The 14,112-nt window shown below is 42.2% G+C and overlaps 1 protein-coding gene across 1 annotated transcript in view; it reads left to right on the forward strand.

The window, feature by feature from the left end:
* Nucleotides 1-14,112, forward strand: part of LOC126343816 (negative elongation factor B) — a 121,631-nt gene that overhangs the window by 80,866 nt on the left and 26,653 nt on the right. The gene's annotated exons all lie outside the window — the stretch shown is intronic.

A 14,112-nucleotide genomic window follows, 5' to 3' on the forward strand; every position in this document is an offset into this window, starting at 1 on the left:
TGCTTTTACACACTACTGTTCCAAGACATTCTTTCGCCGCTTCTAGTACTGTGTCCCTGTACCTTGTCCATTCCTTTTCCAATGACTGTAATTGACTACATTCAACTACCTGGTACCTTTCCAAGATCGCTGTTATGTACTTGTGCCTGATTTCCCTATCCTGAAGTTTCTCCACTTTTATCCTCCTCCATATGGACCTGACCACCTGCACTTTCGGCCTCACAATCTCAATTTCACTGCAGATTAAATAATGATCAGTGTCATCAAAGAATCCCCTCAATACGCGTGTGTCCCTCACAGCCTTCCTGAATTCATGATCTGTTATTATATAGTCAATGACAGATCTGATTCCCCTGCCTTCCCAAGTATACCGGTGAATGTTCTTATGTTTAAAAAAGGAGTTTGTGATTACTAAGCCCATACTGGCACAGAAATCCAAGAGTTGTTTCCCGTTCCTGTTGGCCTCCATATCCTCTCCAAATTTACCCATAACTTTTTCATACCCTTCTGTTCGATTTCCAATCCTGGCGTTAAAATTACCCATGAGCAGAACACTGTCCTTGTCCTTTAGTCTAACTACATCACTGAGTGCCTCATAAAAACTATCCATCTTATCTTGATCTGTCCCTTCACAATGCAAATATACTGACACAATCCTAATTTTCTTGCTAGACACTGTCAAATCTATCCACATCAGTCGTTCGTTTACATACCTTATTGCAACTACGCTGGATTCCATTTCTTTCCTGATGTAAAGCCCTACACCCCATTGTGCTATTCCTGCTTTGACTCCTGACAGGTAGACCTTGTATTCTTCCACTTCCTCTTCTTTCTCACCCCTTACCCGAATGTCACTAACAGCTAAAACGTCCAGCCCCATCTTACTTGCAGCCTCTGCCAGCTCTACCTTCTTCCCAAAGTAGCCCCCATTGATATTAATAGCTCCCCATCTCATTACCATTTGTTTGCCAAGTCGTACCTTAGGAGTCCCTGGTTTGTCAGTTAGAGGTGCGACTCCGTCACCTCCAAAGGCCCGAGGCATTTTGCTCTGATTGTTGCCAGCTTCATATTTAAAGTACCAGGGAAGTAGGTTGCTAGCCTTACTTGCCCTGAGTCCCATTGGGTATTAACCCCTAACGGTTGAGGGACTAACCGGTGGATTTGGTAGTCTTTGCCGTATGAGCACAAAGGTGACCACGACTCAGAATATGTCTGAGATGCCCTGCCTTATTCCAAAGTAACTGGTACCCCGACTGTCGGGACCACTTACTTGGCCACTCATACACTGCCCGTGGTTCATGGACTAGGACATGACTACAGGAACCCACACCATGAACCACTTATGTAGTATTAGCCTACTTAATTTTAAATAGGTTTCTATCAATTTAATATTTTTGGTTTTGTTGTGAGTAAACTTTTATCAGCAATTTTTAACTGCTTCATTGTGAACTTCCTATAATAGCATTGTTTCCCCTAAACTATAGGTATACACAACATACTTACCTGGAAAAACCTGGAATTCTCATCCGCCCCCCTTCCCATTCCAAGTTAGAGTAGCCACCCTGTATGTGTGTGTGTGTGTGTGTGTGTGTGTGTGTGTGTGTGTGTGTGTGTGTGGAAGGGGGGGGGGGGGAGTTGCACTTTTCCATGGTAAAAGACAGCACCTCAGCTTTCTGGCGATCTCTTAGCATAGAAAAGAGACAGATTGGAACCTAGGTCACTGAGTTACTTCACACTGTGGGCCTGTTCTGCTATGAAGAGATGTCTGGATATTACACTACAGTCAGTTGCACCTAGGCCCAGTTTCAGCTAGCATTTGGGTGTGAGCAGGGAGCCCAATACTTTGCTGCTTCTTTTCTAAAGTGGACATGAAAGCTGCAACAGCTACTTGGCTGCTGATGTGATGTTGGCCGTGTGCCACTCAAATGGGTGATGCTGGTGCTGTGTTGGCTGTTATGCAAGTCGGATGGCTGGTAGCTGTATTTGCTGCCACCACAGTGCCTGCTGCCCTCTGTCTTTGAGTGCATCTTATCGGTCTGTTGCCACCGCTGTCGGGACTACAGCATCACACGCTGCCACAGTATCTCTATAGGACACCTTTGCCAGTGTGTCATGTACCCAATCAGCCAAGTCCATGATGGCATCCATATACAGTCTATTGCAAGGATGACCTGATTGGGGAAAGGGCAAATTGAGGTGTTGCTGTGTTCGTAAATCGTGCACATCACTCCTCTGCTCTCTCCCTGGCTACTGACCTGCAAGCAATTGCAGCTGAAATTTACACGTGTCGGAGAATCAAAATTTTCTCGCTGTGTATACCTTCTTCTGATGCAGTAGATTCTGAGGCTCTCACAGATCTTCTGAAACAACTACCTTGTCCATTTCTCCTCTTGGAAGATGTCAATGCTCGCCATGTCTTGTGGGGCTGAACCTCTACTTGCCCTTGGGGTTGGGTCTTGGAGGGTCTCACGACATCCCAAGAGTTGTTTGCATCCTAAACACTGGTACTCCCACTCATTTCTGTGCTGCATCTGGGTCTTTCTGAGCCATTGTCCTCTCTCCCTCTCCTCTCTAGCCTTTGCAGTCTCTGTTCAGTGAGAAGTCATGGATGACCTTCATTCCAGTGACCACTTCCCACTCTGCATTCATTAGATGGATCACAACCTGAAGAGAAGCCACCAACTTGGATGGTTAGCAGAGCTAATGGGACACTGTTCCGCCAGCTGGCTGTTTTCAAACTTTGCAACGCATCCAAGGATGGGCAGACCACATCACATGAGTGATCAATCATGCCACTGACTTATCCATCTACAAGTCTTCCTGTCATCTAAGGAGTCGACATGTACCTTGGCGGACGGATGAGTGCCGTTCAGCATTTTGGGACAGGCATGTGGCTCTTCGACATTTTAAATGCCGACCAACATCAGACAACCTCAGGGTCTTCCGAGTACCAAGGCCCAAAACTCGATGCGTCATTAAGGAGAGTAAGAAAAGGTCATGGCAGGCGCTCCTGGACTCCATCAACGATTCCACTTCTTCTACAAAAGTATGGGAAGCCATCAAGAGGATTTCTGGTAAACACACCCATTTACCAATAGCAGCAGTATTGAAACGGGTGTCTCCAAACAACACCCGGAGACATCACTCAGGTGCTGGCTGAGCACTTTGCTAAAACTACTGCGAGTGCCTCCAAGATCTGGCATTTCGCCACTACAGTGTGACTATATTGGGGAAAATTAGAGTTCAGATCCACGAATTCTGAGATGTACAACCACTCTTTTTCCTCATGGGATCTGAGTTGGCTCTGTCTGAGACTCGTGATACTGAACCTGGTCACTACCAAATCCAGTACTGCACCAATATTTGTCAATAGCGTCAAAGGAAACCCTCCTCGAATGCATTAATCTCATATGGCAGAAGGGTAACTTCCCTAACTTATAGAGAGAGGCAGTTTTGAGGAGAGCCTCAAACCAGGAAAGGACTGAGCATGTCTGAGTAGTTGTCAGAGTATTGCACTAATGAGCTGTGTATGAAAGACCTTGGAGCCAATGATTAACCTTTTTCTGGTCTGGTTGTTAGAGACCAGGTAACACCTTAGCTGCTCTTAGGGGGGATTCTGAAGATTTGGGTCCACTGTCGACAACCTGACTCTGCTAGAGACAGCTATTCAGCAGGCTTTCGTATTTAAACACCACTGAATTTGCAATTCAATATGAGTTAGGCATATGATACTGCTTGGAGGCACTATACTCACACAACTGCATCAATTGTGACCACCTCCCCATCTTTATACGGTCTTCCTGTCTCAGCGGTTTTTTAGGACCTGAGTTGGTAACATGCTGTCAAATTGTTTTGAGCAGGAGAATGGTGTCCCTCAGGGCTGTGTTTTAAGTGTCACCCTCTTTGCCGTAGCCATAAACAGTATTATGTCTACAGTAAGGGGTCCTGTACAGTGCTCCTTATTTGTGGATGATTTTGCTGTTTTGTGTTCCTCCTGCAGTGCTGCAACAATGAGCCGTCAGTTGCAGCTTACATTGCCCAGGTTAGAGGAGTGGGCTATAAGGCGGGTTTTCAGTTTTCTGCAGACTAAGCGTGTGTGTGTGTGTGTGTGTGTGTGTGTGTGTGTGTGTGTGTGTTCATTTTAATCATTCTCTTCATCTTTTTAACGTGCTGGACTTGCATATGAAGGGGACCATCCTACATTGTAGAGACTCTGTGAGGTTCCTGGGCCTCATTTTTGACTCAGAATTGTTGTGGTTGCCACACCTGAGAGACCTGAAAGCCAGAACCCTGAAGGCACTGAACAGCATAAAGTGCCATAGCCACAGGTCTTGGGAAGTGGACCAGACATGTCTGCTCCTGTTTTATAGGGCTTTCTTGCATTCACAGCTAGACTATGGGTGCACAGCATAGGGATCAGCAAGTCATTCGTATTTGAAGATCATTGATGCTGCCCACCATGAGGTGCTTGGCTGGCCATAGGTGCATGTTGGATCAGTCCCATACCCAGTCTCTGTGCTGAGGCAGGGGAACTACCACTCAGTGGTCGCTTCTCATGGTGCAACAAGCATGTGAGTTGCTAGCAGTTCCAACTTAACCCACGTACCATACTGTTGCTCATCTGCCTCTGGAATGCCTATTCTCCAACCATCCATGAGCCACCATGACATTTGGGATATGTGTGCAGCCTGTGGTAGAGTCACTCAGTGTGGAACAAGTACAACCTGAAATTCAGGGTTTTAATTGTCTGTCTTCCTGGTTATTGCAGAGGCCCAGTGTCATTTTAGATTTAAGTACAGTACAAGAGAGAGTGCACTCCTGCTTCTGTTTTTAATTTGCTGTTTTCTGTCATTTTACATGAGCACCACGACTATGTAGCTGTCTTTATGGATGGGTCTAAGCAGGGGGCCCCTCTGGTAGCTCTATTGTTTTCCAGGATCGTGTCCTCAAGATGCAAATGCCTACAGAATTTAAGGTCCTCGATGCTGATTTATATGTGATCTTGTAGGCACTGGAGCAGATGCGACATTCTTCCAGTGCTAAATATCTTGTCTGTTCTAACTCCCTTAGTCTCCTCCATTCTCTCCAATGTTTATATCCAGCAGATAAAATAACCCAGAATATCCAAGATGTGCTCCTCCATCTACAACAACTGGGAAAGGAGATGTCTTTCTGCTGGGTACAAGGGCACATGCGTATTGCTGGGAACAAAAGGGCGGATCTAGCAGCCAAGGAGGTGTGTCGTGATCCTGCATGCTATTACCTTGCTGTTGAGGTACAAAGTAATGCGTCGATGAGAAGATGAGTGGCTGGAAGTGACTTATTACAAGCTCCGTGTCGTATAAATGACAATTCAGCTGCAATGTACTTCCTTCCAGATATGGCAATGGGACGAAGTCCTCCTCACTCGTCTTCGCATAGACCACAGCCCCATGACACATGGATTCTTACTCCAGTGAGATGACCCTCCCATATGTTGTGCCTGTGAACTGTAGATCATGGTGCACCACGTTTTATTGGATTGTGTTTTATTTTCTGACCAGCAGGCCGTGGTGCATTTGCCAATGGATCTGCAATCCATTTTGGGTAACATTCAAACAAATATGGTTCAAGTTTTAAAATTCTGTGAATTGTTCTACATTTTAACAAGATTTTAAGGAGATATTTTTAATTTGTTAACAGGGTGACTGTCTCGCCCAAGTATTTTGTAAGTGGTCAGCCAGTCACATTTCCCTGTGCTTTTCTTTTAGCGCTTCTGTATTTTCTTTTCTCTGGGTTTTAATTTCATATATAGCTACTTTGCCTCTTCCTAATTGGTTTTAGTGCTTGTGAGATAGAGTGACTGTGTGCTGAGTGTGCAAAAATTTTATACCTACACAATCATTTGTTTTGATGCGAATTCATAGAGTACACAGTTGCCATAAATATAGTTATTTCACACAAAAGACTAAATCAACAATTGACAAATTAAATGTTTGCAATGTCTATTAACTGACAACCGCAGTAGTGGTGTTTGTATAGTAGTTACATTCGAACTCTGTCTTGGAGGAAATACACTCTCCAGTGATGAGCATGTTGACCGATAGTATGACTGCAGGGGAACAATGGCTGCATGCCCAGAACAAAGCGAACTTTCCTAGCAATTGTTGGTTGACATAAGTTTGCAGTCATGACAAAACAAAAGAGAAATTGAACACAGAGTGTGAAACAAATTTCTGTATGCGTCAGTGGGCTGCTGTTAAACGTATTCCATGTGAGCTGCGGCTTGCAGAAATGGAATCCTGAAAGCACTTCTGTACTGTATTGTGGCTCAGCTTGCACTGTTCTTGCTTTTTACTGACCTGGACCTGTGCGCACCACAAACATTGCCAAAATTTTGCCTATCAGTAAATGTGTGCACCAGCAGATACCTGATACAGGTAGCTTGTGCCGGCCATGATCCATTCTGGTCCCACATTTCTGCGGCATAGCTGCCCCAATTCTGTTGAAAAAGAACCTTCCTATTTTCCTTCCTGACTGTAGTCAGATGTATCTCAGTACCACATTATTGGCAGTATGTTAGGCTCTAATCTTTCTCCTTTTATTTATGTATATGATTCCTGTTTTTGCATTGTAAATTGGGTTCTTTGCATTCATTTATTATTTGTTACTTGCATGTTTAGATTCTGTCAACATTATCATTGTATTTGCTATAATTGTCATTATGCATTTTCACTGCATATTGCTGATTGGTTTGAATGTGTTCTGCTTTTCCTTCAGTCTTCCTACAATCTATCAGTCTTCAGTTTGGCTGTCTTTTCTCCTACTCTTTAGTTGATTGCTCCATTCAATTCAACCACTCTCTTCTTTGATATTATTAGTTTCAATGGTATAGTACCCATTTTATTAGGCCATGGATGAGTGAGCACCATCACTTCTGTAAGGCTCCATTTGGACTGAATAAAGCTTCTTTCCATTGCATCCATCTGGCAGTGATAAAAATTTGATGTGCGAAGGTAGCAGTGTAATCTTATGTGGTTTCTTGGTGTGGCATGTTCGAGATCACCAGTACTCTTGTCCAGTAGTGGCGTGGATCTACAACAGGGGATTTAATGCCCTAGACACTCAATTTCTGTGACACTGAATGTACAAATTGAGGTGTTAATGACTATATTGGACTTGCTCCATGCACCAAAAGATAGTCATTAAGCAGCAGACATGGTGTTCGGGTTACTTCAAAAACACCAGGATGTCATCAAGATATGTAAAACACCAGGGCCAGCCTTGCAAGACACCATCCCATGTTGGCAGGTCTGTGCAGCATACTAAAAGCCTAATGTCATGTAAAAGCTCTTGAAAAGCCCAAATGGCATGCTAATTGCTGTTTTCTGAATGTCTTCAGGCACCACATGATTCTGCATGAACGCTTTCACGCAGTCAGTTTTGGCTAAATAAAACTTGGTCCACAAGGATTTAAGTTAAAATAAATAGTCGAGAGTGCAATAATATTTCTTTATTAACTGGTTTCAGCCTATGTGCAAGCCACCTTCAGAATTTTTGGCTCTGCAAGGGTAGGGACAGCTAGGTTACAAACTGTTATATTACATATGGCCTTAAAATAAGATACAGAAAAGCTGTAGTAAAAATTACAGACAGTACTGTTGTAAAATGCATTAAAAAAAATAGAGAAAGGTTATATCATTTACCCCTATGGCTGGTGCTGGCGGCTCCTCTGATTTCTTGTGATACCACAATCGTACACTGACTGATGGTTGTGGAGCCATGCGTTAAATAGTACGCAATTCGTGCGCTGATTATGGCTTATGTCATCAACCAATGGAAAATGCTTAACAAGAGCTGTATGCAATTTGCACAGTAAGTTTGTGTAGCTCACGTATGAGAATGTTAAGATGTTAAAACATTATCAAGCACAAGGCAAGCAAGTAGTCATTTATGTTTAAATAAAATAAACAAACTTAAAAAATGACAGAAGAAGCAGTTAATCAAGTGACACTGGTGTGAAGGACAACAAAATCGTTCTTACTGATGTTTTGTCGATAAATGAATAAACAAGAGAGTGGTAATTACATGCATATAGATATTACATAAAGAGATGATGATAGGTAAAAATACATTAAAAGATACAACCATCAAAATATATACAAGACGCTCATATTTACTTGACAGTGCTCTCTGGCAGGAATTTAAAATGACGCCGTTGCCTAGATGTGAAGGTTGAGTTGGCCTCCATGATATCATAGAACTTTGTACTGAAAAAGGATGCCATGTCATGTTAACATAAAGGCTGAAGTGGCAATTGAGAAACCAAAGAAGTATGCCTGGGGATGCTGACAGCGGTCAAGGTATCAGTTCAGATTGATATCATTAAAAACGTTTGTACCGAATACTCGTAAATAAACACTGTAAGAAAGTTACTTAGTATTTTCCAGTGACATTATTGAGAGCAAATATGGTGACTCATCAACCACGAGAGCAGTTGCTGTTGCATAGTGCCATAGTGAGAGAGTGGCAGCTCTGTGTGGACGTTTTCATGGCGTGTGCTTCTAAAAACTTGAATACATGTACATTAGTAATATGATGATAAAAAGCTACACAGGCCTTAATAGCATCAGGCCACATTAATGTTATTCTGTTAATTTACAAGATTGGAAAAATGAAACATTAAGGAGATAGATTTGCGACAGTACATTTTAACTTACATGGACCCATAATACACTATAAAATGAATACTATATGAAATAAGAAGCTTGTTAATAACAGAGTGGCATTGACATACATGTGAGACATGAATAAAAAGAGGTCTAATAATTAATTTTCATCAAACCAAGGTAAGACAGGAGATTTGGTTAAAATCTTGCAATGCTGTACCGGATATTGGTCCAGCACCATTCGTGCATGTAAGGCATGGTAGTCCCCATATGAGTGTTACAAATTTTCTTTCTTGGGGACTAAGTGCAAGGCAGATGATCATGAGTTGCTTGATATTCAAACAGTGCCCTTTCACGGCAAGGCCTTGAATGCAGCCTTTGCTATGGTGACTCACCAGGGTGTCATTCGACATGGATGGCAAGAGATGGGTGGTCAGGGTGTAGTCAAAATGTCACAGACTGTCAAATGTTTGACGTCTCTCAGTGCACCAGGCAGGCAAGTACAAAAATTTATCCAGTATTTCTGCATACGGTCTGTGGGACTTCACTGGTTTAATGCTGAAGAAAATGCTCAATCTGGCATTCATGATATTAAGTTGGGCCGAGGAAATCCGCACCCAAGATGGAATTGTTGACTTCAGCGAATGTCCACTCTAATGTGTGGTGCAGTCTGAGATCTGAATTTCAGTGATGTATGCCTTATGTTTTATTTGGCTGAATTGTTTGACGCCACAAGAGACAGCACCTCAGTTGTCCAGTGCTCTCTTAACATAGTTTCTGAGAAAATAGCCAGATTGGAACCTGTATAACTGAAATACTTCACACTGCTGATGTGTTCTGCTATGAAGAGACTCATGATACCAGCAAAAGCAACTTGACTGTTGCTCTGACGTCTGTGGGGTACTGCTTGAATGGCTGGTGATGCATTGGCTGTTACGTGAGCTGGATTGCCAGTAGCTGGATCAGCCACTGCACAGTGTCTGCTGCCCTCTATTGGTGAGTGCACCAGCTAGTTAATCTACCATCTGTGCAGTAAAGTTCTGAAATGGGTGTTGCAAATCAGAGCCTAAAGCGGTATCTGGCAGGAGATGTATATTGCTGCGGAGCGGGTATTGCTGTTAGGGCTGCGGCATCGTAGGCTGCTGCAGCAGCTTTATTGTGTGCCTTTCCCAGTGCTTCATGCACCCGATCAGCCAAGTCCGCAACAGTGCCGAATTGCATTTCTGTCTGCATGGTGATGACTGTTGCCTTTGTGCTGGGGTGCTGTGCACCCAGACAGCATGAAACAGCGAGTCTGGAACCACGTCGGACTGTATGAGGCTCCACAGATGTTGCAGGAACTGAGATGACCTCCTGTCATTGCATTCCTCTTTGGCGCAACAGCTGATGTCCCTGTAGTTCCCACGATGATGAAATTTGCTGGATCAACTCCTTCTTTAGTCAATTATATGAAGACTGCATCAGCAGTGCAGTGATTATGTCCCACATGTCAGCCATGTTGTTTTGGTCTACTTGGTTCCTGAAGTGTCAGGTTGTTGCTGAGGAAAGCTGCCTTCATGTGGCTGAATTAGTGGCAGCATTTTACTCTTGGAAATTTTCCTGTGCTGGCTTTGGAAGCACAGAGTCTGTACATGCAGAGTGTGCCTGTAGCTCAGTCTCCAGCCTCTGACAACTTCTCTAGTCCCTCTTCTTTCTGTGTCATGTCATCCAAATCTCAACAGTGAAAACTGTACATGTATTATCTTCTTAAATTTAATTGCTGTTCTTCTTAAATTTAATTGGCAGTTCAGTGTTATAAATAAAATATTAGGAAGGCCTGAGCTGTAATATATGAGGATATGTCAATTATTATCCACAATTTAGTTATATTTTTGTTTATTTTGGTAGTACTGTCATTTTACATTGATGTTACATGCTTTGTTTATTTGTTGTTATATCTTTGCAGTTTTCAAGCTGCTAGGTTAGTTTTGTTATCGCTGCTGTGCTGTTAATCATGGCCACTCTGTTGTCTATTTTCACCAAAGAAGAGCAATGTTCAGTGGTTTGTTTTGTGTGGTTGGAAGGCGTATCGGGGGCTGAAATTCATCGAAGACTTTCAGCACAGTACATGAGCAGTGTTTTGCCACAACAGAGTGCCTACGAATGGATTGAAAAATTCCGAAATGGTCGCACAAGTGTTATGCACGGTGAAGGAGCCGGACGACTGTTTACTGCCACAAATGAAGAAACCATTAGCGTTCACGTGAAATGATTCTCTTAGACAGATGATTAACTATTGATGAAGTGGCACATCATCTGCAAATTAATCACAGTTTTGCCTACAAAATCATCCACAACAGACTTGGGTTTCATAAAGTTTGTGCAAGATGGGTTCCAAAACAACTGACACAGTTGCATAAACAAACGCACTTGGACTTCTGCAAAAAACATTTGAATCACTATGGTAACGAAGGGGGCAACTTCTTAGACAGGATCATTACTGGTGAAGAAATATGGATCCATCATTATGAGCTGGAGAGTAAATGGCAGAGTATGGAATGGAAACAACCAAATTTTCCGTGCAAGAAAAAGTTCAAGACCCAACAGTCTGCTGGAAAACGGATGCTTATGGTTTTTTGGGATGCACAAGGTCCAGTACTGGAACATTATGGGGAAAGGGGCACAACAATAAACAGTGTATATTACAGTGAGATGCTTACTGGCAGGCTAAAGCTTGCAATTCGAAGCTAACACCAAGATTGCTGTCAAAAGGTGTTGTGTTGTTGCACGACAATGCCCGTCTGCATACTGCTGCCCACACTGCTGGAAAGTTCCAGAAACTCTAAGTTGAAGTACTGGATCATCCTCCATATAGTCTCGATCTTGCTCCTTCTGACTGTCACTTGTTTGGTCCACTCAAACAGGCATTAAGGGGTTGTTGATTTGCCTCGGATGAAGTAGTGAAAAAAACGGTGCATTCCTGGCCCGCAGCTCAACCGAGAACCTTTTTTTATGAGGGCATCAGGAAAATTGTACAACAATGGACCAAGTGCGTTGAAACGCAAGGAGTCTACGTCGAAAAATTATGTTTCCTATTTGATTACAATAAAATTTTATAACTACTTTGTGGGTAATAATTGACTTACTCTCCTGTTTTTTATTGCTTGTGGTTAAGATCATTGCTTGCTTGAGTTGTTGCATAACAATGAAAGAATTTGTTTTCTAGTTCAAAACGCACTTATGTTATGGTGTAGCTCCCTTTCTAGGTCATTGTGCTTTACCAAATATTATCTCCAGTGCATTTATTTTATTCCTGAACTGCAACTCTGCAAGATCTGTAATACTGAGCTACCGCTGCTATATCCTCTTCATTGAACTCAAAATATTTTCCAACCACGAGTATGTTTGAATGTGAGAAAAGGTGAAAGTGTCAAGTGTGATGAATAGATGGATTTTCTAACGATTTGCACTTCCAGTCCCTCAGCTTTTATATTACAAAAATTCCTTTGTGTCGGGTATACTTTCCTATGGTGATCTTTTTTATTTTTAAATCAAGACCTCTTCTCTCATTTATCACCCATTTGGCATGGAATGTCTGCTTAGTGCTTAACTACTTACTGTTTTTCCTTTGCAAGCTAATAATATGAATTATTGCTATCTCTCAAGTTTTCTTGGGAAAATTGATAATGGTATGCCTTTGGTTGTCCTGCTGAAATGTCGATTCCGAGAGACGTGTTATTTCAACAACTGATCTAGTTACCGTCTTCAGGTGCTGCAAGCTGTGATATGAAGCAAACTTTCTGCATGGACTTCAACTAGACTGTCAAGTATTTTTGGTGTTGTATTGTTATTTATAGCTGTGTTTGACTCCTGACACCCCTATTCCCTTCGATGTTCATTCGTTATCTGGATCCTGAACTGTTGTTTTGTGAAATGCACATTCTCTCGGTGTTTTCCAGCTCTGGTAGGTGAGACAGCCAGTGAGATCTTAATAAATTGAGTGCTGGATCCCAAGCCTTGCTTAATTTGAAATTCTATGTCCCAGTGTGTTATGTTTTCAACGTTTGTATTTTGGTAGACTCCTTAATTATGCTGTCACGGAAACTTCACATTTGCACTACTATACTGCCCATGTAGTATTTCTTGAAATACCCAATCTGAGAGGTCTAAGTGTAACTGTTTCATATAGATATCTGTATTGAATTCGTGTATAATGTAGTGTGATGATTGTTGTTGCTGTCTGCCTCGATAGCTGAGTGGTCAGCATGACGAAATGCCATGCAAAGGGGCCAAGATTCGATTACCGGCTGGGTTGGAGATTTTCTCCACTCAGGAACTGGGTGTTGTGTTGCCTTCATCATCATTGTATCATCCCCATCGACACACAAATTGCCATCATGGCATCAACTCAAAAGACCAGGCGACAGGTCTACCTGACAGGAGGCCCTAGCCACATGACATTTCATTTCATTGTTGTTGCTGTGATGATGGTGGCAATGGTGGTAGGAAAAGGAAGAGAGTGAAACCCAATGCTTGCATATAGCCTACTCTCAAAAAGTGTCAAGTTGCTCATGTAGCATAGCATCACTATTTACAGATGGGTCACCTAAAGTGTGATATGCCGTCACTCCATGAAACACTGTGGAAAGGTTTGTAATACAACCCAGGAATTTGATGTGCAGTCTGGTGATCAGGAATCTGATTCCACCACCTTCCCTCCTCTTTCTGGGAGATACTAGGAGTGATATTTGATGTATTTTTCAGTATCTCGGCAAAGTAGGTATGTAATTTGTCAAGAAATTCTCCATTAATCTTTTCTCTCAGGACATGTGAAAGACCAAAGGTAATAATGTTCAACCCCTAGCAGCCTTTTTTTTGCATACAAACAGTTCAGTGACTGTTGTCCGTAAGATGTATGTACCTTAATTCCCATGATGCGTGCAAATCTGTGGTGTTTATTTACTGATATAATAATTTCTACTGAATTCCCATTTGGATATTCACATTATTTTTATTGAATCTGGCATATTTTTCCATAGCTTTCTCTATCTCAATAGCCATTTCAGTTTATATGTAATGTAGGTAAGTAGTAATACATTTTCCTCAATGGAAGATAGTACAGGTAGTACATGGTGGTGCAGTGGTTAGTACACTGGACTCAACTTCAGGACGGCTGTTCAAATCCTCATTCAGCCATCTAATTATTGATTTGCAGTGGTTTTCCTAAATTTCTGAAGGCAAATGTCAGTATGGTGTCTTTCGTAAAGGATCTGCCCCATTTACTTCCCTATTATCCCCTCAACCTGAAATTTTCTTCCTCACCACAAGTCTGTTTTCACTATCAGGAGTTTGATGTCTCTGTGAGATGTTTAATTTGTGTGTAACATCATGTTATAAATGGGCTGACTGAAGAAATATTTCATCTTGGGATTATGTGTTGTAAAATACAAATTCATAGCTGGCCGATCAACTCTTTCTTTGGCCT

The sequence above is a fragment of the Schistocerca gregaria genome, chromosome 1 (assembly GCF_023897955.1).
Source record: "Schistocerca gregaria isolate iqSchGreg1 chromosome 1, iqSchGreg1.2, whole genome shotgun sequence".
In the NCBI taxonomy this organism is placed as follows: Eukaryota; Metazoa; Arthropoda; class Insecta; order Orthoptera; family Acrididae; genus Schistocerca; species Schistocerca gregaria.